Below are 24,070 nucleotides of genomic sequence, written 5' to 3' on the forward strand. Positions count from 1 at the left end.
TGGAAATAAAGTCTTTGTGAATAGGGAAGAGTGGAGGGCATGAAGGGAGGGCTAGGAATGGGGAAAAAATAAGAACCAAGATCCATTATGTAAAGGTACAATTCCCAATGAGAAATGTAATTGTGTTGTATACCTACAATGTACCAATAAAAGAATTTAATATTAAAAAAAGAGTTATGGGTCTTGTCCTTTAGGAATAAAATGTGCAATTGTTTAAGGTGGGGAAAAGGCTTATCATGCCAGCCTCCTTCTTAGTTCTTTGGCTCTAAAGTGAGGGGAATGGCATGTGAGACCATAGTTAGATTTGTCTTGTATCAGGGACAAGAATCTCGGTCCTCCAAAACATACTTTTTTTTTATTCCCAGAGCAATTGTGCTGTATATTCTATACATTTTCCAAATGTCAAAATCCAGTTCTGATGACATGCAGCTCCATGGTGATGAATACTCACCCCAGTAGCTGGCTGTCTTGGCTTAAAAATGAAGAAAAGGAATAGAATGCTGGGAAGAGAGTGCTCTACCCTTTGTCTTCAGGCTCTTTCAGAAGCAGAACTTAGACAGTTGGATGTCAGTATTCTCCTGCTGGATCCTTTTAAAGAAAGAGCTATTTTTCAAAACACTGAGCATTAAAAAGTCTAAGTGTCAAGTAACTGTCACCTGTTACCTGCTCTCCTTGCTGTTTCATACTCAGCCCCAAAACTATATTCACAAAGAAACCTGCTCCCCAGTGACTTTTCTGATACAGGCATTGAGACTTCAGTTCTACTTATTTTTCTCTTACAATGAAATGATTGGTTTGTGTTTTGTGTTTTATTAGTTTATTTCAAACTTCTCCTACAAGTAGTTCTTATTTTATTTGGTAAATGATGCTACACTTCTTTTTTTCTCCTAAGCACAAATTCAGTTCCCTTGCTAAGAGAAACCTCTCCTGCTCATACCTCAGAGTTTGCCTAGTTCAGTCCAAGGTGATATTCTCATAAGTGCATTGAATGTCTACATGGATGCAATTAGAGTTCATTGTCATTTTGGCTGCTTAGGCAATCACCTTTATCTTAAATATTGAATCAGATCTCTTTGAGGTTCTCATCTTTTCAAAATATGAGCCATATCCACATTGATTTTTAGAAAATTCCCACTGACTTATAGCTAGATATTGATTAGAAGCTGTGCCTACATTTTCTCAGTAACTGGGTTTTGCTTTCTTCTTGGGATGTAATGTGGCCCTGATATTCCTAATACAAATTTATGAACTTTGCACTGCTGAATTGATGCCATAAAAACAAAATCATTTTCAGACCAAAGGGCATATATGTGTGAATTTGACAGCCCTGAGCATCATATTGCAAGCAACAATCTTTCTTAATATCTGCCACTAAAACAAAGTTACATGTGAGTGATGTTGCTATTATATGGGACCACTGATGGCCAAGCCAAATGCAGTGTGATTTCTCTTCTGGAAATTATTTGCTCTCTCTGCCTTGTGTGTCTACAGACACTAAAAATATCATTTGACTCCAGCCTCAGGTTGCCCTGGCCTCCACTCCCTTGAGCCAAAACTTTCAAGGGAAATCAAACCATTCCAGGAAGAAGTCATATCTATTTTGGATCACTAAATAATGTAAGTGATCCAAGTGTTTATCTGACTATCTTTCTCCTCTTAATTAAAATTCTTGGAAGTTAATTTATTGGCATTTTTAATCTATTACACTGTTTGCCTAAAGATGAGGCTCATAAAATTCCTATCCATAGTACTTAGCTGCTTTCAGGGGTGCTTGCTTATTTTGAATGTGGTATCTTGGTCATTTTTTCCTTTTGTAAAATTTAACAGTGGGAAATTAAGGTTTGCTCTTTTTGTTTGGGGCTCTATATTATTGGAATAAGCTTGAGAAAAGAAAACAGAGGCCAGAGGCCTGAAAAATAATTTATAATTAAATCCATGAAGATGAGGGAGAAAAAGCAAATACAGAATTAATGATCTCTTGAGAGTTCAGTCCGACCTGCTCTACAGTTTCGTGGACTTCCTGACAAAACTGAATGTCACTTTAACCCACCACAAGGCACCCTTAGAACTGACACTTGGATCTGGTCATGAACGTGGCTCTCACTCTTTTCTTCTTGAAACTCTGAGAAGTAGAGGAAGAGAACCTCTGGGAATTCAAAGTTATTTTCCCCTGCCTGGCTTTTCTCACTCCGACTCACTGCTTTCTCATGGTATGTAAGGATATTTTGAGGAGTTTTTTGTTTTGCTTTGTTTTTATTTTTTTTGTCATATTCCTTTTATATGACAGCCAAAAGCATTTGCTCATTTTTTTCTTTCATTTATTATTTTCCCATTCACTGATTCATTTATGGGGCTGTCAGTTTTCCTAAGGTCTTTTTTAATACTTGATATTCTGACAGTTTTCTATTGTGCTACTGTTCTGTTCTCTTCTACAATTGTTAACTTAAAAGAAAAATTCTTTAGGCCCTCTTTTGTCCAAAGCCTTCCAAAAAACAAAAAATGGAGATTAAAGAGGCTATCAGAAAATGGAAAAATACCCCTTGTTCTTGGAGAGACAGAAACAATATAATGAAAATGGCCATACTTTCTAAACTATTATAAAGATTTAATGCAATCCTGATCAAAATACCAATAGCAGGGCTGGGGATTTAGCTCAGTGGTTCCGCCGCCTGCCTCGCAAGCAGAAGGACCCAAGTTCGATCCCTGGTACCAAAAAAAACCCAAAAAAAACCCCAATAACATACCTCACAGGACTAGAGAAAACAATCCCAAAATTTATCTGGAACCAGAAGACACCTAGAATAGTGAAAGCAATTCTGTACAACAAAGGCAAAGCAGGGGCCTCACAATCCCTAACTTGAAATTATACTAGAAAGCTACCATGATAAAAACAGCATGATACTGGCAACAACAACAACAACAACAACAAAAAACCCACCAAAAAACAAGCAAACAGAAACTCAGACCCCCAAAGATCAATGAAACAGAATAGAAGATATATAAATAACTCCCAACACACACAACTACCTTATCTTTGACAAATGGGCCAAACATCTTCACCGGAAGAAAGATAGCCTCTTTAGTAAATGGTGCTGAGAAAATTGGCTTTCCATGTGCCAAAGATTAAACCCGTTTATGGTTGGAGTTAAATCGCTCAGGCACAGTCCCAGCCCAGGTTTCACTTACTGAACTGACTTCAAATGTATAGAAGTTGATTTTTCTAATCCTTATCTGTTTAGATTTGGGAACAGCTTAGGACAGTTTATACTCTGAATCTTAAATGCTAGGTGAAAGCCTAATCAAGCTCACGAAAAAATACTCATACGTAGGAACCTCCAGAAGTTAAGACTTTTCTTTTTCATGTGATTGGATTTGAGAGCAAGTGAGTTGCCACTATCACCTCAGCAATTATGGAATCATGACTCCTGTGACATCTGGATTAAAATTCCAAGGTTAATTGTAAAATCTATAATGTGATGTCATAATTTATATAGTGACCGTTTTGGTGAAGACTACAGTCAACTCACCTAAAGGATGTGGGCTGAGAAGTGGCTGGTAGGCTCATGGGCTCCATAAAAAATACCCGCTTTGACACTTCAACAAATCCAGAAATATAAATCCTGCAGGGGGGAGCTCAATAGCAGATTCACAACTACAGAGAGAGGTGGTTGGAGGTTGATGATGGTAGAAGACTATGTCCAATTGTGATGATTAATTTTATGTATCAACTCTGTCCATTTTAGGTGCTCAGATAGTCAGTTAAATATTGTTCTTGGTATATCCATAAGGGGGTACTGGATGAGATTAACATTTGAATCCATAGACTAAGTAAAGCAGATTGCCATCCTTAATGTGTGTGGGCCTCATCCATCAGTTGAAGGCTGATTTGAATGAAAAATCTGATCCTCCCTAGAAAAAGGGGGAACTCCTCCCATCTGATGTCTCTGAGCTGGAACATCATTTTTCCCCTTGTTTTGAGAATAGAACTATACCATACGTTCTTCTGGTTCTCAGGCCTTCAGATTTGAGCCAGAACTGTGCCATCAGATCTCCTTTCTCTCTAGCAGATCTTGAGACTTAGCAGTCTCCTTAATCATGTGAGCAAATTTCTTAAAATAAATTTATTATACTGGTTTATGTGAGATATGCACACAACTCTTTTGCAGGTTATATTCTTTTGGTTCTGTTTCAGGATAATGCTGACTAGTACACCAACTAAAGAGAGTTGGAGTTAAATTAGTAAAGTACTCATTAAATTGTTGTACTAAAAAAAAGAGAGAGAGAATGAAAAATCAGCAACACCTTTTAAATTTGTCTTTAAAGATACATTTACAGTGGACCCTTGACTTACGAACTCAGTTTGTTCTCAAGGGCTGATTGTAACTCAGGTTGGTTGATTGAAGGCTCAGGCTCCTCCACACAGCCTTCAAAGTCTCTCCTGTATACAGGCAGATCTCAGTGTCCTTAGAGAGACAATTGGCCCAGGATTTCTCAATTAACCCCACATAGGAAAGGATGTTGTAATATTCCTTCCAGAACTCTTGAAGGGTTAAATCTGTATCTGAGGCCATCTGGAAGCACAAGCGGCCGGCATTCAGGTCATAACTCAAGATTCTGGTATTAAGTTAAAATTAAAATTCTGTTCATAACCCAAGTTGTTTATATGTAAGGCTGGTCATAACTCGAGGGTCCATTGTATTAAATGTGCACTATTTAACAGGAATTTATCTGATTTTTCCATTCACCTTTAAACAGCTGTATAAAGTTGGTGCTATATTTATTTCCATTTTTTAGTGATGAAAACTGAAGCATAAAGAGGTTAAATGGATTTGTCAAACTGAAAAGGAAGCCACAATTAAAATCTAGTCCAATAAGTCTTCAGAGCCTCACTGCTGAACTGTAAAAATTTTCTCTAGTTTATGGATGGCTTTCTCAAATACTCCTAACACATGTAATAAATAGAGTTCAATTTTTGCCATGGTGTTTCACATAACAATCAACATCCTCCATCTGGTTTAAATTCAAATGCATAACAGTGCTTCCCACCATGAAATGTTCATTAAAAGCAAACACAAAACCAGCATTTTCCACTTTATGCTTATGAGTGTAGACCATCACAAAGAAAGAGCTTTGTAACATCTTTTATCTTAGTGCAGGCTGCTATAACAAACATAGCATAGACTGGGTGGCTTAAATAATAAGTGTTTCTTCTAGTTCTGAAGGTGAGGATATCAAGGTATAGAAGGTCCAATGTCTGGTGAGGGCCCTCTTCCTGGTTTTAGATAACTGTTTCTCACCATATCCTCACCTGGCTGAGAGCAGGTGAAGAGGAAGTAAGCTCGCTTTGGTGTCTCCTTATAAAAGAATTAATCCCATTCGTGTGCACTCCAACTTCCTCACCAATTTATCTCCCGAAGTCCCCACCTCCACATCATTACCTTGGGGACTGGGCTGCAATAAATTTGGGAGTAATGCAAACATTAAGGCTATAATATTATACTACAGAAAATCCAGTAATAATATTAATAATGGTGATAATGTATGACTCAAACCCATTTTATGAAATATTTTTACTTTATTAGGACATGTTTGCAGTATATACTGTTTGCATTTCTGTAGAGTTGGCACTTGTATGTAACTCATCTTCTTTTTCTAATCCTCTTTCCCTTCCTTCTCTCCTCCCTCCCTCCATCTATTGATCCCCCTCCCATTTGATAAAGATCTATATACCTACTTCCAATTATCTATCTTTTAGTTTGCTTTTTATTTGTAATTTGGGTTTCTCATATAAGACAAACCATGCATTATTTATCCTTGTGTATCTGACTTATTTCACTTAACATTATAGTCCTATGGTGCAGCCATTTTCCTAAAAATGATCCAAGTTTCTTTATGGCACAGTAGTATTCTATTGTGTGTAAATATCATATTTTCTTTATCCATTCATCTATTGATGGACATATAGGCTACTTCCAAGAGTTAGCTATTATGAATTGTGCTGCCATGAACATGAATATACATATATCACTATAATATGATGTCTTTAACACTTTCAGGAAGATACATAGAGGGAGAATAGCTGGGTCAAATGGAATTGATAGTTTTATTTTTTTAAATTAATTTTACTGGTCCATTTTAGGTATACAATATAATGACATTCATGATTGGAAATTTGCACCTTTACATAATCTTTCTTGGTTCTTATTTTTTCCCCTTTCCCCTCCCCTCCCTCCAACCCCTCCATCCCTCCCTATTTACAAAGATTTTGCTCCATTTTTTTCATTTTCTCATATTAATTCCATTCCCTTCTTTCCTTTCCCCTACCCCTCCTACTTCCCCTTTGGCCCTTTTCTTCCTATTTCACATTATCTATTATAACTTTTAGTCCTTATTTACCCATTCAGTTTCTCACACTAGAGAAACTATTCGGTATTTATACATGTGTGTCCTATTTCTTTCACTTAAGAGTATTGCCTCAATGTCCATCCACTTAGCTATAAATATCTCTATTTTCTCTTTTTTTACGGCTGAGTAGTACTCCATTTTATTTTTTAAAATCCCACATTTTCTTTATCCAGTCTCCAGTTGATGGGCATTTGGGCTGTTTCCAAGTTTTAGCTATTACAAACTGTGCTGCTATGAACATTGGTGCACATATATCATTGTGGTATGATTCTTTTAATTCTTTGGGGAAGACACCTAGCAGGGGAATAGCTGGGTCAAATGGGACTTCCAGTCCTAGTTCTTTGAGGTATCTCCATACTGATTTCCACAGTGCTTGCACCAGTCTACACTCCCACCAGCAGTGGAGCAGGGTTCCTCTTTCCCCACAGCCCCACCAGCATTTGTTATTGGTTGATTTCATGATAGCAGCCATTCTTTCTGGGGTGAGGTGGAATCTCAGCATTGTTTTCATTTGCATCTCTCGAATGACCAGTGATGTTGAACATTTTTTCATGTATTTATTTGCTATTTCTACTTCTTTGTCAGAGAAATGTCTGTTCATTTCAGATACCCATTTTCGGATTAGGTCTTTAAATTTGAGAGGTCTGATTTTTTTAAGTTTTTTATAGATTCGAGATAGTAGACCTTTGTCTGAGGAAGAGTAGATGAAGATTTTTTCCCACATTGTGGGTTGTCTCTTCACACTGCTGGTGGTTTCTCTTGCTGTGCAGAAGCTTTTTAATAAGAAGAGATCCCACTTGTTGATTGTTTGTGCTAGTTCACAGGCAACTGAGGTTTTGTTCATAAAGTCTTTTCCAACATCAATGTCTTCAAGAGTTCTACCTAACCTCTATTTCAGCCGGTTCAGAGTTTCTGTTTTAATATTTAGATCTTTAATCCATTTCAATTTTAGTTTAGTGCATGGTGAGAGATACAGGTCTAGTTTTAATCTTTGGCAACTTGAAACCCAATTTTTGCAGCACCATTTGTTAAAGAGGCTCTTTCCTCCAGTGAGGGTGTTTGGCTCCTTTATCGAAGATGAGATTGCTGAGTGTGTCTGGCGTTGTTTCTGCATCTTCTAATCTGTTCCACTGATCCTCAAGTCTGTTTCTTTGCCAGTACCATGCTGTTTTTATCACAGTAGATTTGTAGTAGAGTTGCAGGTTGGGGATTGTGATACTCCCTGCCATGTCTCTGTTACCTAGAATTGCTTTTGCTAGTCTGGGTCTCTTCTTGTTCCAAATGAATTTTTGAATTGTTTTCTCAAGGTCCATGAAGTATGCTCCTGGGATCTCAATTGGGATCGCATTGAATCTATATAGCAGTTTTGGAAGAATGGCCATTTTCACTATGTTGATTCTTCCTACCCAGAAGCAAAGAATGTCTTTCCATTTTCTGATATCCTCTTCAATCTCTCTTTTCAGAGTGTTATAGTTTTCAGAGAAGAGGTCTTTGATTTCTTTTGTTAGTTTGATTCCTAGGTATTTCAGTTTCTTGGATGCTATTGTGAAAGGGATTATTTGCCCTATTTCTCTCTCAGTGAGTCTGTCATTGGTGTAGAGGAAAGCTATTGATTTTTGTGTGTTGACCTTGTAACCAGCTACTTGATTGAATTTGGTTATTAAATCTAGAAGACTTTTGGTGGAGTTCTTGGGGTCTTCCATATACAGTATCATGTCATCTGCAAATAATGACAATTTGACTTCTTCATTTCCTATCTTTATTCCTTTTATTTCTTTCTCTTATCTAATTGCCATGGCTAATGTTTCCAGGACTATATTGAACAAGAGTGGTGATAGTGGACATCCTTGTCTTGTTCCTGATTTTAGTGGGAAGGATTTCAGTTTTTGACCATTTAGTATGATATTGGCTGTTGGTTTTTCATAGATGGCTTTTATCAGATAGAGGTAGAGACCGTCTATTTCAATTTTTGGTAGGGGTTTTATCATTAATGCATGTCGGATTTTGTTAAATGATTTTTCTGCATCTATTGAGATGATCATATGTTTTTTGTCCTTGGCTCTATTGATATATTTTATTACATTAATTGATTTGCATATGTTGAACCATCCATGCATCCCTGGGATGAATTCAACTCGGTCAGGGAGTATGATCTTTTTGATGATCTTCTGCATTCTTTTTGCCAGTATCTTATTAAGGATGTTTGCATCTAAGTTCATTAGTGAGATTGGCCAATAGTTTTCTTTTTCGGTTGGGTCTTTCTCTGCTTTGGGGATCAAGGTGATGCTAGCTTCCAGGAATGAATTTGGGAGTATTGCTTCCCTTTCAATATCATTGAAGAGTTTAAACAGTAGTGGCAGTAGTTCCTCTCTAACTCTCTTGTAGAATTCAGAAGTGAATCCATCAGGACCGGGGCTTTTCTTAGTTGGTAAGTTTTTAATTATGTTTTCAATTTCATTGATTGATATTGGGTTCTTTAGAGTTTTTAGGTCTTCTTCTTTCAACTTTGATAATTCATATTTATCTAGGAATCTATCCATTTCTCCTGTATTTTCCATGTTATTGGCGTATAGGTTCTCGAAGTAGGTGTTGATGATCCTCTGGATTTCTGCTGGGTCTGTTGTAATTTCATCCTTTTCATTCCTATTTGCATGGATTTGAGCCTTTTCTTTCCTTTTTCTGATAAGATTGGCTAAGGATTTATAAACTTTGTTTATTTTTTTGAAGAACCAACTCTTGACTTCATTGATTTTTTTGTATCGTTGTCTTAGTTTCCATTGCATTGATTTCTGCTCTGATCTTTATAATTTCCTCCCTTGTATGAGCTTTGGGGTTGCCCTGCTTGTCTTTTTCTAGAAGCTTGAGGTTCAGCATCAGGTTGTTTAATTGGGCTCACTTTGTTTTACTAATATGCATATTCACTGCTATGAATTTCCCTCATAAGACTGCTTTCATTGTGTCCCATAGATTTTGATATGTTGTATTGTCTTTATCATTTAATTGAAGGAACGGTTTGATTTCTTCTTTAATTTCCTCTGTTACCCATTGGTTATTCAGAAGTGTGTTGTTCAATTTCCATGTGTTTATGAAATTCTTGCAGTTTCTTTTGATATTGATCTCCAATTTCATCGCACTATGGTCTGATAATGTACAGAGGATAACTTCAATTCCCTGGCACTTACTTAAACATGTTCTATGAGCCAGCATGTGGTCTATTTTGGATAATGAACTGTGTGCAGCTGAAAAGAATGTGTATTCTGATTTTGTGGGATGGAACACTCTGTAAATATCTGTTAAGTTCATTTGTTCAAGAGTTTGATTGCATTCTAGTATTTCTTTACTTATTTTTTGTCTAGTTGATCTATCTATTTGTGACAGTGGGATATTGAGGTCCCCCACTGCTATTGTATTAGTGCTTATTTGATTTTTCGTGCCCATTAGTATTTGTTTTATATTGTTGGGTGCACTAGTGCTTGGTGCATATATGTTTATGATTGTCATCTCTTTCTCTCGGATTGTTCCCTTTACTAGGATGTAGTGTCCTTCTTTGTCTCTCTTAATTAGTGTTGGTTTATCCCTTGATCAGCAAAGAGGATAGCTACTCCTGCTTTTTTTCAGGTTCCTGCTGCATGGAGTATTGTTTTCCACTTTTCAACTTTCAGTCTATGAGTCTCTTTTTGAATTAAGTGTGTTTCTTGTATGCAGCATATTGTTGCATCTTACTTCTTGACCCATTCTGCCAGTCTATTTCTTTTGATTGGTGAATTGAGACCATTAACGTTGATGGTTATAACTGATATGTATTAACTTCTCATTGTCATGACTTTTTCTTTTTGTTGGATTCTCCCCCTTTGCATTTAATTCCTTGTTGCACCCAACGGATTCATTCTGCTGGGCTTCCTGGGATTGTGATCCTCATTGTCTTTTCCTAGGATATTGTCTAAAATTTTCTGGAGTGCCGGTTTGGTGTTCATGAAGTTCTTAAGGTCCTCTTTCTCGTGAAAGCATCTAATTTCTCCATCAATTTTGATAGATAGTTTTGCAGGGTACATCAATCTGGGTTGGAGGCTATTTTCCTTTAGGGCTTGAAATAAGTCACTTCAAGTTCTTCTTGCCTTGAGGGTTTGAGTTGAGAAGTCTGCTGTGATTTTGACAGGCTTTCCTTTGTATGCGATTTGTTTCTTTTCTCTGTTTGTAGAATTTTGTTCTTCTGTTGGGTTTCTGGAATCTTAAGTATTATATGCCTATGTGTAGATTTTTGTTTATCAAGGCTAATTGGAGTCCTATAAACCTCACTTATCTGTATGTCAAGTTCTTTTCCCCTGCTTGGGAAGTTTTCTGCCATCACTTCTGTGAAGTTTTTTTTATGTCAATCTGCACTTTCTTCTATTTTTTCATTGACTCCTATCAGTCTCATGTTATTCTTCTGTGCATCATCTAGCAGCTGCTGGATTGATTTCTCATGGTCCCTTACTATTTTAAAGAAATTTTTCTTTTCCTGGTCACTAATTGCAATCTTATCTTCTATATCTGAAATTCTGTCCTCACATTGGCTCATTGTGCTGTGTAAACTTTCAAGGGAGTTTTTAATCTCCTGGAAATCTGTTTGCATCTGTTTTATGGATTCCATTTGTTTCCTATGTTGGGATTCCATCATGTTCCTCAGCTCCTCTATTTTTTTTTTATCTGTGTCCACTCTAGATTTATTAATCATGTCTTGTACTATGGGCACAATCTCTGCTGTTATCAGAGAAATTATTTCTGATTTCATTTTTTCCAGATCCTCTTTTGTTGTTAGTTCAGGGAGTCCAGGTGTCGAGTATCAGATTGTTCCATCTTGTTTCCCTTTGGGGTTGTTTTAGGTGATTAGTTGATTAGGGAAGTCTGGTTTTGAGACTTGTTTATGTGTCTTCTCATTTCAGTATGTGTGTGTTGGGGTGTGTGTGGGGGTGCTGCTGGCACCTGAGCAGCTCACCTCCTTGGCACGGGGAGTGGCTCTGCTCCTAGGTGCTGCAGGCAGTGGTATGGTGGCCCAGAAGGTTCACCTCCTCTGTGCTGGGGGTGGCTTATCGTTTTAGTTTTTTGAGCAATCTCCAAACTGATTTCCATATGCCATTTTCTAAGCACATGTTGGAAGAATTTTATTATATCTCTTAAAAACCTGACATCTAACCTGTCTTTCCCCCCATTCCTTTGTTTGTATTTGCTTGCTTTTGCCCTGTTTAGGATGTTTATCTGGGTAAATATTTGTTCTAGTTGTATTATTATATAGCTTCTGCAGGAGATGAGGTCTCCTACTTGTAATCTATTTAAGTACAGCAGAGTGCTTGGGATTTCAGCCCAATAACAATTCTTGCACATTGTAATTAAAGCTGTAAGGCTTATTCTAGTGTCAATGCCAGACCTACATGCCACTGATGCCAATGTGATAGTCCTTAGGTAAGGGATTCTAACAAGAAGCAATCTTATACCTCCAGGAAACATGTGGTAATATCTGAAGACTGTTTTTTTTCTTTTTCTTTTCTTCTGATACAGGGGATTGAACTCAGGACCTTGCACTTGTCAGGCAGACACAGTGCCCCTGACCTATATCCCCAGCCCTGAAGACTATTTTGATTGTCACAGTTGGTACAGGGATGGAAGACTGCTACTGGCCAGGAATATTGCTAAATATGCTGCAACACACAGTCTCTCCCTATTCCAATAAATTATTATTCTACCCAAAATGCCAACATGTCCAAGACCAAGAAACCTTGCCTTAGATTCAGATACCGAATTGTTTCTAAGGTCAGATTTTTTTCATAAAGTGACCTATAGAAATTATGATCATGTATATTTAATTTCCTCATCTGTTAAATGAATCACCTCTCAACTCAGTGCTAGGATTTGGAGCTAGAAGATCATGGCTGAGGAAGAATGATGTGACCACCAAGTGGTGTCCAGCATAAGCATAGATGAAATGGTGGCAGTAATGGCCTGGATGCCAAGTATTTGCTGATTGGAGATGAGATGATTTCCAAGGTTCTTCATTCTTGTTTTGTCTAAATATCAATTTTGCAATCTGGAACACAACCCCAGAAAGACTTGGTTGCTTACACCTCCTGGGCTCCCCTGCTTTAGAGGTAATTCCAAGGGCTATTAGGGTTGAAAACAGTGCTCTAAGGAGAAAGTTTCTTTTCCTAAAACAAGTTATATACCCTTCAAGATTTCATAAAGGACTTGGAAATTGTCAGCTTTCCACATCACAGGGGCACATTTTCAATATTGACCAATCCTTAATAATAGGAAGGTTCCCAGACATTTGTCAGACAAAGAAGTAGAAATAGCAAATAAATACATGAAAAAATGCTCAACATCACTGGTCATTCGAGAGATGCAAATGAAAACAACACTGAGATTCCACTTCACTCCAGAAAGAATGGCTGCTATCATGAAATCAAGCAATAACAAATGCTAGCAGGGCTGTGGGGAAAGAGGAACCCTCCTCCACTGCTGGTGGGAGTGTAGACTGGTGCAAGCACTGTGGAAATCAGTATGGAGATACCTCAAAGAACTAGGACTGGAAGTCCCATTTGACCCTGCTATTCCACTGCTGGGGATCTTCCCCAAAGAATTAAAAGAATCATATCACAGTGATATATGTGTGCCCATGTTCATAGCAGCTCAGTTTGTAATAGCTAAAACTTGGAAACAGCCCAAATGCCCATCAACTGGAGACTGGATCAAGAAAATGTGGGGTTTTTTAAATAAAATGGAGTACTACTCAGCCATAAAAAATGAGAAACTAGAGACATTTATAGCTAAGTGGATGCACATTGAGGTGATACTCTTAAGTGAAATAAATAGGGCACACATGTGTAAATACCGAATAGTTCCTCTGGTGTGAGAAACTGAAAGTGTAAATAAGGACTAAATGTATAATAGGTAATGTGAAATTGGAAGAAAAGGGGCAAAGGGGAAGGAAGTGGGAGGGCTAGGGGAAAGGATAGAAGGGAATAGGATTAATATGAGAAAATGGAAAAATAGGAACAAAATCTTTGTAAATAGGGAGGACTGGAGGGGTTGAAGGGAGGGCTGGTCAAGGGTGAAAAATAAGAACCAAGAGAGACTATGTAAAGGTGCAAATTTCCAATGATGAATGTCATTATATTGTATACCTAAAATGTACCAATGATTAGAATGAATAATCAATAATGTAAAATAGGAAGAAAAGGTCCAAAGGGGTAGGGGTAGTGGGAGGGGCAGGGGAAAGGAAAGAAGGGAAAGGAAAAATGCTGAGAAATGAAAAAAATGGAAATAAAGTCTTTGTAAATAGGGAAGGGTGGAGGGCATGAAGGGAGGGCTAGGAATGGGGAAAAAATAAGAACCAAGATGCATTATGTAAAGGTACAATTCCCAGTGAGAAATGTAATTGTGCTGTATACCTACAATGTACCAATAAAAGAATTTAATACAAAAAAAAATAGGAAGGTTCCCAACCAGAAAAAGTTCCCCTGACTGGTAACCAAACTTTGCTCATGAGAACTGGTGGAAACTGATGCTATCTCATGGTCACTCTGTAACTATTTCTTCCATACTAGCTGGAAGTGTAGCTCAGTGATAAAGTGCATGTATTTCTTCCCATATACTTCAAAAAGGCAGCATGAGGGACTTCTAGAGCAGATAGTCCTGATCTGAATCTCACTCTGCAACTTATTAGTTATGACTCATTTTTGCATCCTGTCTCTCAGTTTTCTCACCTGTAAAATGGGAAATAATATAACCTACCCCAAAGCTTTTGTCTAAGCATTTAATAAATAATAGGATTTAAAACAGTGCATAGCATACAGTCAGTGCTGGATAAATGTTAGCTATAGACTTTTATCTTTGTAATACATACAGATGATGATTCTTATGTCCTTAGATTTGGTGTCTCCTTGTATTGAGTTTGATTAATTAATGGGGTTTGAGATCTGGCCCATGCTCTATTCGTATTTCATCCCTGTCTTCTCTGACACTTTGTTTTTCCATTTCTTAATTATCTAGAATCACCTGCAAAATATTTACATCTTTAAGCCAAAGAAGTGATATAGTTATTCTGACCAACAAATCCATCCCAGAGAAACTCAGAATCACAGAAAGCTTGTCATACACCAAGAAATATACATTTTTTGTCTCTGGTTCCTGACACAGAGTTTCTGTCATAAGAGTGATAGAATCTTGAGGAGTCATAACAAGTTTCTTTTGACTGTACCCAAGTTTACGTTAATAATTTGACTGTTGATGCCCCCTAGAGAGCTTTAGGATGGGGGTTGGCTGCCAGGGGAATCAATTGTATGGATAAAGGACTGGTATTTTCAGGACTGCCTCCCTACTTTTTCTGTTGAACTTCAGAAGAAGGCAGAGGGACTAGAAATTGAGTTAATCACTAATAATCAATGACTTAATTGTGCCTAGGTAATGAAACTGTCAGAAAAACCCTAACAAAGGGCACAGAGAGCTTCCCAACTGATGGACATATCAGCATGCCCTGAAGGTGATGCACCTGGAGAGAGTATGGAACCTCCATGCAGCACCCCCTATACCTTGCCCTGTGGTTCTCTTCCATCAGGCTATTCTTTGTTTGTTTCCTTTGTAATAAACTAATAATAAGTACAATGATTTCCTGTGTTCTGTGAGTCATCCCAGCAAATTAACCCAAGGAAGATTTTGTGGATCCTCAAATATATAGCTGGACAGTCAGAAGTGGAGGTGACAAGCAACACCTGCAATTGGCATCTGAAGTAGGACTGAAGTAGCATTTGAAGTAGCACTTATTCATAGAATACAATGCTTAATCCAGGTAGGTAGTATCAAAATTAAATTGCAGATTATCCAGTTTTGTCCACATAGTTGAAGAATTGGCTGATTTGAAGAAAAAAAATCCCACAGATTTCATGTTGGAAATAAATCCAGCAGTAGAAGGAGCAAATTACTTAGATGGCATCTACTACAAATACATTTTTAATTATTCTCTGTCCTGTGAAGATAATCAAGAGTTATATATGCTTTGGGTAGCTTTGGGTAGTAAAATTCAAAAAGTGAAGAAAAACTCATCATCCATGAGTTGGTAGATAAAGACGTTCCTCTTTCTGGATTGCTACTGCAATTTTTATGGCTCTGTTTTATAAAACTCCATTTGTATTGTGTTTGTTTTATTCACCCGTTTTTCCTCGAGATGGGCAATTTGAGGAATGGAGCCTCCAGACCTCTATGGATCTCTAGAATTCTATGCATCATGGTATGCCTATAACTGCCACCTTCATTCAAGTATAGGTGTGTGTATAAATGATTAACTATATGAAGTAATGAATGATTGGGTGAATGAAGGATGAAGACAAAGAAGGAAAGAAAGAAAAAGCATTTCTTAACCACTCTTAGCTTATGAATGCAGATCACTTAAGATTGGAATGAAAATCCCAACTATACCTCCAAGCTGTATTATATGTGTACACATTTTTATGTCTTACATTGAAAATTAAGCACTTGATAATGACCCATTTCATTTTTATGAACGTGTAAATTAGAATAATAAAACCTGAAATTAAATTCACAGACTGACCTCAATTCAACCATTTCCAGTGTCCTTTCTAGGGCACTCAACTCAATATTTTATTTCAGAATATTTTTTAATGTCCTGAGTTGTCTCTCTCCTTGTATTAACCCTTTTGCCGCTCCTTTGCAACATGACTGCATGATCTAAGGTTAGATAAAGTAAATAAAAGGCAAACTCACCAAGTGATATCTTGAGGAACCTCTGGTAGTAGAACTTACAACAGTCCTTTCCTATCCTCAGAAATTTAATCAAAAGAAACTCAAATATGAAAGGCTAGTAAAGCACATTAAAGAGTGGTGTGGATTGTAGACCTGATCAGTCTCCTAGATCCATTAGTAATTGGTAGGAGATAAAAAGGACAGAGAAATATGAGTATTTAATCAGGAAAATCAGGGATGTGGGAGATGCTACAAAACAAAGACTGCTTCCCTCCTTAAATACACAGAAAAAGAGCTGGAGGAGGAGATGGAGTGGGGAAGAGGGAGATGGAAGGGTAACCTAGAGATTAAGGTGCCACATCAGCCAAAGCCGAGGTGTGAATCTTTGGGTCTTCATTCAAGCAAACAAATGATAAAATACAGCAACACTTATGTGACAATTTAATAATGCACATTTTAAAATTATAAATTTTTAGAGAGGAAATAGTGGTATTATGGCTGTACGTTTTTAGAGTGTTCTTATTGCTGTGTTTTGGGTATTATTTGCATATTTTCCCCACAGGTTCATAGATGGGAAGCCAAGTCCTCAATGTGGTGATGTTGGGAAATGGAGGAATATTTAAGAGGTGGAACTAGTGAGAGGTGCTTAGATCCCTGGGTGTGCTGCCCTCAGAGGGTACTCATGGAGTGAGATAATTCCTGCAAAAATGGGTTGTTGAAAAAAGAACAAGACTGGCCCCTCCCAAATCTCCCCATTTACTACTGTATTGCTGTAACAGATACCTGAAGCTGGTTATTTATTTTAAAGTCACTTATTTTAAGATACTTATATTTTAGTACACTAAAGGTATTTATGAGCAAAATAACAATTTCTCAGGTTCAAAATAGTATAGGAATAATTTCTACAAATGACCAAGATGGAATGACAGGGGCCAGATAAACTTCTGCCTGAAATAATATCCCCCCCTCCAAAAGACAAAATATAGGAATCACTGGTATTTAGGGCAGTGAATATCAGACAACAAAGGACAGTCTTCCCTGAGTGGTTGGGAAAAAGATGGTGACCCTATAATTGTCACAGCTTCCTGTGCTGTAAACTTCAGATGGTGGCACAGGAAAGATGTAACCCAAAGAGTTGAGGTGCCTCCACAAGTTGAGGAAATAGAGCCAAGAATCCAAGAAAGTTTTGTTGGCAGAGTAGAGTACCACAAATGAGAAAGCTGCACAAAGAACTCCAGAGATATATGGTCACCCTTGGGTATTTCAACACAGAGTTCTGATCTGTGAATGGGTGTGAATGAAATAGAGGAGACAGGAGAAAGAGCCATTTAGAAGGGTCAGTGGGAACAGTGCTCAAGGCTCACACAGGACTGGGAATAGTGTCTCCTCCCACCAACCAGACTAGAGAAGCCACACATCAAGCAACAACGAGCTGTTCAAGAAGGTCTTACCTCAATAGTGGAGAATCATGAGACTTAGAGGGAGTACTGCTCTAGTCCAGATCGATGAACAAATCATAAACCCACAAGACAGAAGGACCAAACCATTTCTAAATAAGATAACTGCAACCCAGAACTATGCTGCAGAACAGTCTTAAAATAATAAAAATGTCCAATCAACAAAGCAAAATTCTTGTCTGGCATCCAACAAAAACTTACCAGGTATGCAAATAAGCAACCACAACAACAACAACACACTACCTATGATGAAGAGAATTATCAATCATTAGAAACCAAAAACTACCATAGATTTTAAAAATAGAAGACAAGGACCGTGAAAGTCATAATGATTTAATTTCAGATATTTGAATGTGGCTGGAATACTAATACCGTAGAAAATAGAGGATAAGACCAAAAACGTATTAGAAACAAAGAACATTTTTATAATGATGAAAGGGTCAATTCAGTGAAGAGAGAATAATTACATACATATACTCCCCTAAAACAAAAACTGAAAATATAAAAGCAAAAATTGACAGAATTAAAGGTAGAAATAGATAATTCAACAGTAATCAAGATGTCAATATCCCTGTCTCAATGATGGATAGAACTTACAGAGAAAATTAGCAAGTATAAAGGACTAAAAAAAACACTTTCAACTAATTTGACTTAATACCTATACAACACTCCACCCAAAAACAGTTGATTATGCATTATTTGTAAGTCCACACAGTACATTTACCATGCAGATCACAATCAGGGCTGTAAAATGAGTATTAAACTTAAAATGTTTCAAGTTATATAAAGCTTGTTCTCTGATCACAATAATAATACAGTAGAAATCAATAACAGAAAGGTAACAGGAAAATTTCCAAATATTTGTAAATCAACACAGTCTAAGTAACCCATAAATCACAGAATAAATCAAAAGAAAGTTTAGAAAACATTTTTATTTGAATGAAAATGAAAATCCATCAAAATTGTGGGAAATAGTTGAAACATTACTTAGAAGAATATGTATAACAGGGCTGAGGATGTAGCTCAGTGGCGCCTGCCTGTCTGGCAAATGCAAGGTCCTGAGTTCGATCTCTGGTACAAAAAAAAAAAAAGAATATGTATAACAGTAAATGCCTATATTAGAAAAAAGAAAAAATCTCAAAGCAATTGCTTTATTTTTTACTTTGAGAAACTAGAAAAAGAAGAGTAAATTAAACCCAAAATAAGATTAAATTAGAAGTCAATTATAGAGAAAATCAATGAAACCAAAACCTTCTTCTTTAAGAAGACCAATAAAGTTGCTGAACCTATAGCCAAATTGATCACAACACAAAAGGAAAAGACACAAACGATGGGTCAGGAAGAAGAAAGGTGATGACATTACAAATTCTACAGACATTAAAATGATAACAAGATAATATAATGAACAATATCATACATATACATATAAGTACCTTGGTTCGCAAACTTAATTCATCCCACAATTCAGGAAAAGATGGGCTCATTCATATTTGTGTGGGAAAGATGGCTGCAATGGTGCTTGTCACCCAATGCGGAGTTCACTAACAGAAGCAAAATTTTGCTGAACGTTTCTGTTTGCAAACCAACTTGTTCGCAAACAGAAGCATTTGTGAACAGATGCATTACCGTAAATTTGAAAACTTAATTAAAACGGAAAAACTCTTTGAAAGACACAAACTATCAACGTTCACTCAGGAGAAATAGCCTGAATAATCCTGCATCTATCAGAAATTAAATTTATGGGAAAAAATATTTTCACATACAAAACTCCAAGATCAGATGACTTTAGAGTACTGTTGAATTCTACCAAACATTTATAGGAGAGATAATAATTCTATACAAATTGCTCCACTAAATCTGAGCTAATGGAATATTTCTCAACCTATTCTACTGTTAATATTACCCTGATTGCAAAATTAGACAATAATATTATAAGAAAAAAATTCACAAAAAATAGAGGCCCTTCCAATGATAAAAGTTTCAAGGAGAAAACAATCACCAAATCCTTTCTATTCTGTTTTCTAATTATAATCTAAGTAAGCCACTTCTTCCCATTCCCACAACTCTACTATGTTTTATTTGGAAGATTACCCAAGCCTCCTTGCTGTCTTTCCTTCATCTAATATTCCTTCATCTAATATTACCTTAAGCCCCCCAAATTCAGGCGCACGCTGTAGATGAAGGGATCTTCCCACAGCCTGGGCTCACTACTCTTTTTTTCCCCCAGGTAGGAACTAAACTCCTGGGCTTCAGCATCTGGCCTGTCAGTCACCCCAGGCTCATCTGTCATCTCCCTCTTCTTCATGCTTCTCTCCATGAGCCAGCCACACTTGCCTACTTTCTTGTCACAACACAAAAGCCATGTGCTTGTGCTGTCCTCTGACTTCTCATATTCACTGTTCCTTCTTCTTGGAATACTTCTTCTCCCCTACCCATTTCCCAGCACCCTTTACCCTAACTCAGCTCTTGGTCAGATCCTCCAAATGCTCCCATAGATCATTTTGCTACAACTGCTGTAGCATTTACTATAGTCTCTGACAACTGTCTACTTATTTTCTCATTAGTTTATAGCCTCTCTGATGGCAATGAGTATCCATTATTCATTATGGCCCTCCCAACCCCCAGAACATTCTGGAAGACAGAAAAAAATGGTCAACAAATATTTGTTAAATGTAATAAATTCCATTTATCAAATGCTTATAGTATTCCAGTCACTGTTCTAAGAACTTTATGGACATTATCTTTTTCTTAGCATGTCTGTCCAAGTGGTACTATTCCTATATTCATTTTACAGAAGAAGAAACTAAAGTACAAAAAATGATGTGACTCATCTGACATCACAATTCATAGAGCCAGAATTCAAACTCAAGTGAATAAGTCTCTAGGTTCTATACTTCTAAGCAAAGTAGTTTACAAACAAATGAATGAATAAATAAATGGATAGATGGATGATTTCAATAGCTACTTACTGTATAACTGCTCAATGTCAAGGCCTAATGTAGACGCTGGGAATACTGTATTGAATAAAATAGACCAAAATCCATGACTTGAAGGAGTTTATATTCTAGAGAGGAATACAGCCAATAAACAAAATACATAAATATTTTGATTGTAAATGCTATAAAGGGAACAGAGTCATGGAAGAGAGATGGAAGGTCATCCAATTTTAAACAGGGTGATTGGGAGATCACTGAGAAATGACATTTGAGCAAATAAATGAGGGAGATGAATAAACAAACAAAAGCTTTTCTAACATTACACACTACTTCGTAAACAGAAAATTTCCCATAAATGATAAACAGTTTTTAATATAAGTGTATACCATGCATAGGACATATTTATACTAAAAATAATTTGATGCGTAGTTCCATTTGTTAAATCTGACAATTCTATACTCATAACAAAGCTTACTTCTAGGTCAGACTAGGAAAACTGGTCTTTATTATGGGCTCTGGGCCCATAGGATTTGTGTTTCTGCTGAAACTTCTTGGAGATGAGATTGCAGGGCATTGGGATATTAGCATGCAGCTTCAGTGACATTCTCCTTGGCAGGGCACTTAGCTCTACCAAGATGTCTCCCATAAGCAGGAAATATCATTTTGTAGATCTTGACAGATGGGTCTTGCCCATGAGGGAGGACATTTAGGATGATTCATACCAACTGGCTCATCAACAGACTTTGAAACAGAGCCATTAAAAATGGGATTGTGTTAGCTCTAATGTATGCTAACTAAAATAAGTAAAACAAGGAGCTTATTAGAAGGAAGATGTAAGGTACTTAATTAGCATTTGAAGGCTTTGAAAGGCAGAAGAGGAGCACATAATTAGTTTTTCTGCCAGCCTGTAAAATTCTGCTTTTCAAGGAAAAGCTAATAGTACAATGATTTTTTATTAGACCTAAAATGTTATCTAAACTTGAACTGAGCTGGACATTTGTACAACTGAGTGGGTTTTTTCCTCTGGGCTCTAAACCATACAACCACAGAGCAGACTCTAAATTGATAGCAGCTTTAACAATGACATTCTCTGGTAATATGTCTTTCAATTGCCTTCCCTCAACTCAAGGCTCCATAGGCTCTTACCTGAAGCATCCTTCATGCCATGAGCTTAAATGTTACTTCCTCAGTGAGAATTCCAACACCTTTAGGATTCCATCAAATCTTGTTATCTGCCCCCTCTTATAATACTTATCCTACTGGGAATTCATTGTATAGTCTCCATCTTCCTCACTAGACTGAGATCATGTTCACATGATCACTTTCATTTCTATCTTTCCAGGACTTAGAATGATTTGGGAAATTAGGTGTTGCTCGATAAATGTGAATTGAATTGATTACAAGGCCTTAAAGGGCTTGGCAGTCTCAATAAGCTGAACCAAGATAGTGGCGGGGGTGGGGGTGAGGGGTGGACAGCAGCCCACACATGTGTGGTGCCCTTCTTCTGGGCATGTTGATCTCTGTGGCTGAGGAGAATATAAATACTCAGGAAGAGATAAGTTTGATATTTTTGGTGGATGTCTCCAGGCCCATGTTTGAATCTCAGGGTAAAAATGAACTGACTCTTTTGATATGAGCATACAGTGTGTGCACAAGTAAGATCATAAGCAGTGACTGAGATCTCCTGGGGATGGTGTTCTATGGTACCAAAAAAAGACAAAAATTCAGTGAATTTCAAAAATATTTATGTTTTACAAGAGCTGAATAATCCAAGTGCTAAAGGTATGCTGGAGCTTGACCAGTTTAAGGGGCAGCAGGGACAAAACCACTTCCAAGACCTGATTGGCCACAGGTGTGAGTACTCATTGAGTGAAGTGCTGTGGGTGTGTGCCAACCTTCTCAGTGATGTGTAGATCAAGATGAGTCATAAGAGGATCATGCTATTCACCAACAACGATGATCCCCACGGCAGTGACAGTGCCAAGGCCAGCCGGGCCAGGACCAAGGCCAGCGATCTCCGAGACACAGGTATCTTCCTTGACTTGATGCACCTGAAGAAATGTGGGGGCTTTGACATATCCTTGGTCTATAGAGATATCATTAGGGTAAAAGAAGATGCAGACCTCGGCATTCACTTTCAGGAATTGAGCAGGCTGGAAGACCTGTTGAGGAGGTTTGAGCCAAGGAGACCCGGAAGAGCGCACTCTCCAGGTTAAAATTTAAACTTGAAAAAAATACAGCACTCACTGTGGGCATTTATAACCTGGTCCAGAAGGCCAGAAAGCCGACGCCAGTGAGGTTGTACCGAGAAACCGATGAACCAGTGAAAACCAAGACTTGGATGTTCAATGTGAACACAGGCAGCTTGCTTTTGCCCGCCGACACCAAGCGGTCTCAGATCTATGGGAATCGGAAGATTGTGCTAAACAAAAAGGAAACGAAACAGCTGAAGCAGTTTGATGAGCAAGGTTTGGTTTTCATTGGCTTCAAGGCCTTGGCCCTGCTGAAGAAGTACCATTACCTGAGGCCTTCCCTGTTCATGGAGTCCCTGGTGAATGGGAGTTCAACCCTGTGCAGTGCCCTGATCATCAAATGTCTGGATAAGGAGGTCATAGTCCTGTAGAGATACATGCCCCAGAAGAGCACCGCCCTCCCTTGTTTTGTGGCTTTGGTGTCACAAGAAGAGGAGCTGGATGACCAGAAAATCCAGGTGGCTCCTCCGGGCTTCCAGTTTGTCTTCCTACCCTATGCCGATGATAAACGAAATGTGCTTGCTGCTGAAAAGGTCATGGCCAACCTAGAGCAGATAGACAGGATGAAGGCCATTGTTCAGAAGCTGCGCTTCAAATACAGAAGCAACAGCTTTGAGAACCCCGTGCTGCAACAGCACTTCAGGAACCTGGAAGACTTGGCTTTGGCTTTGGATTTGATGGAGCCTAAGCGAGCAGTGGATCTGATCTTGCCCAAGGTTGAAGCAATGAATAAAAGACTGGGCTCCCTGATAGATGAATTTAAGGACCTTGTTTACCCACCAGACTACAATCCTGAGGGAAAAGCTACCAAGCAAAAGCAAGATGGTGAAAGTTTTGGAAGCAAAAGGCCCAATGTTGAGTCATCTGAAGAGGAGCTGAAGGCCCATGCCATCAAGGGCACACTAGGCAAGCTCACCATGCCCATGCTGAAGAAGACCTGCAGGGTGTGTGGGCTCTAAGCTGGGCTAAAGAAGCAGGAGCTGCTGGATGTGCTCACCCAGCACTTCCTGAAGGACTGAGTGCAGCACACAGCTAGCTGCCTTCAGCCTTCCACCTTCCTTGATCAGGCCAGGCTGCCTCCATTCCTTTTACCAACTTACCAGATGTTTCTGCAGAGTTGCCAAGTGCTGCCTGTTGGGAGCCAAGGACTTCAGGTTTGTGGAACCTCTTGTTACCATGGAGACCATGCAGCTCTCCCATTTTGCTATGCCTTATCTACTTCATGAATAAAGGCCTAACTTTGTACTAAAAAAAAAGTTGAACCAATATGGAGTCTGTTCTAACTGAA

The 24,070-nt window shown here is 38.0% G+C and overlaps 1 long non-coding RNA gene and 1 pseudogene across 2 annotated transcripts in view; one reads left to right on the forward strand and one right to left on the reverse strand.

The window, feature by feature from the left end:
- Positions 1-24,070, reverse strand: part of LOC110348078 (uncharacterized) — a 148,396-nt gene that overhangs the window by 8,404 nt on the left and 115,922 nt on the right. The window lies entirely within an intron of this gene.
- LOC101697554 (DNA repair protein Ku70 pseudogene) lies at positions 22,391-23,836 on the forward strand (annotated as a pseudogene).

The sequence above is a fragment of the Heterocephalus glaber genome, unplaced genomic scaffold (genome assembly GCF_053883595.1).
Source record: "Heterocephalus glaber isolate CG9 unplaced genomic scaffold, H.glaber_assembly_v1.0 deba00000676, whole genome shotgun sequence".
NCBI lineage: Eukaryota > Metazoa > Chordata > Mammalia > Rodentia > Bathyergidae > Heterocephalus > Heterocephalus glaber.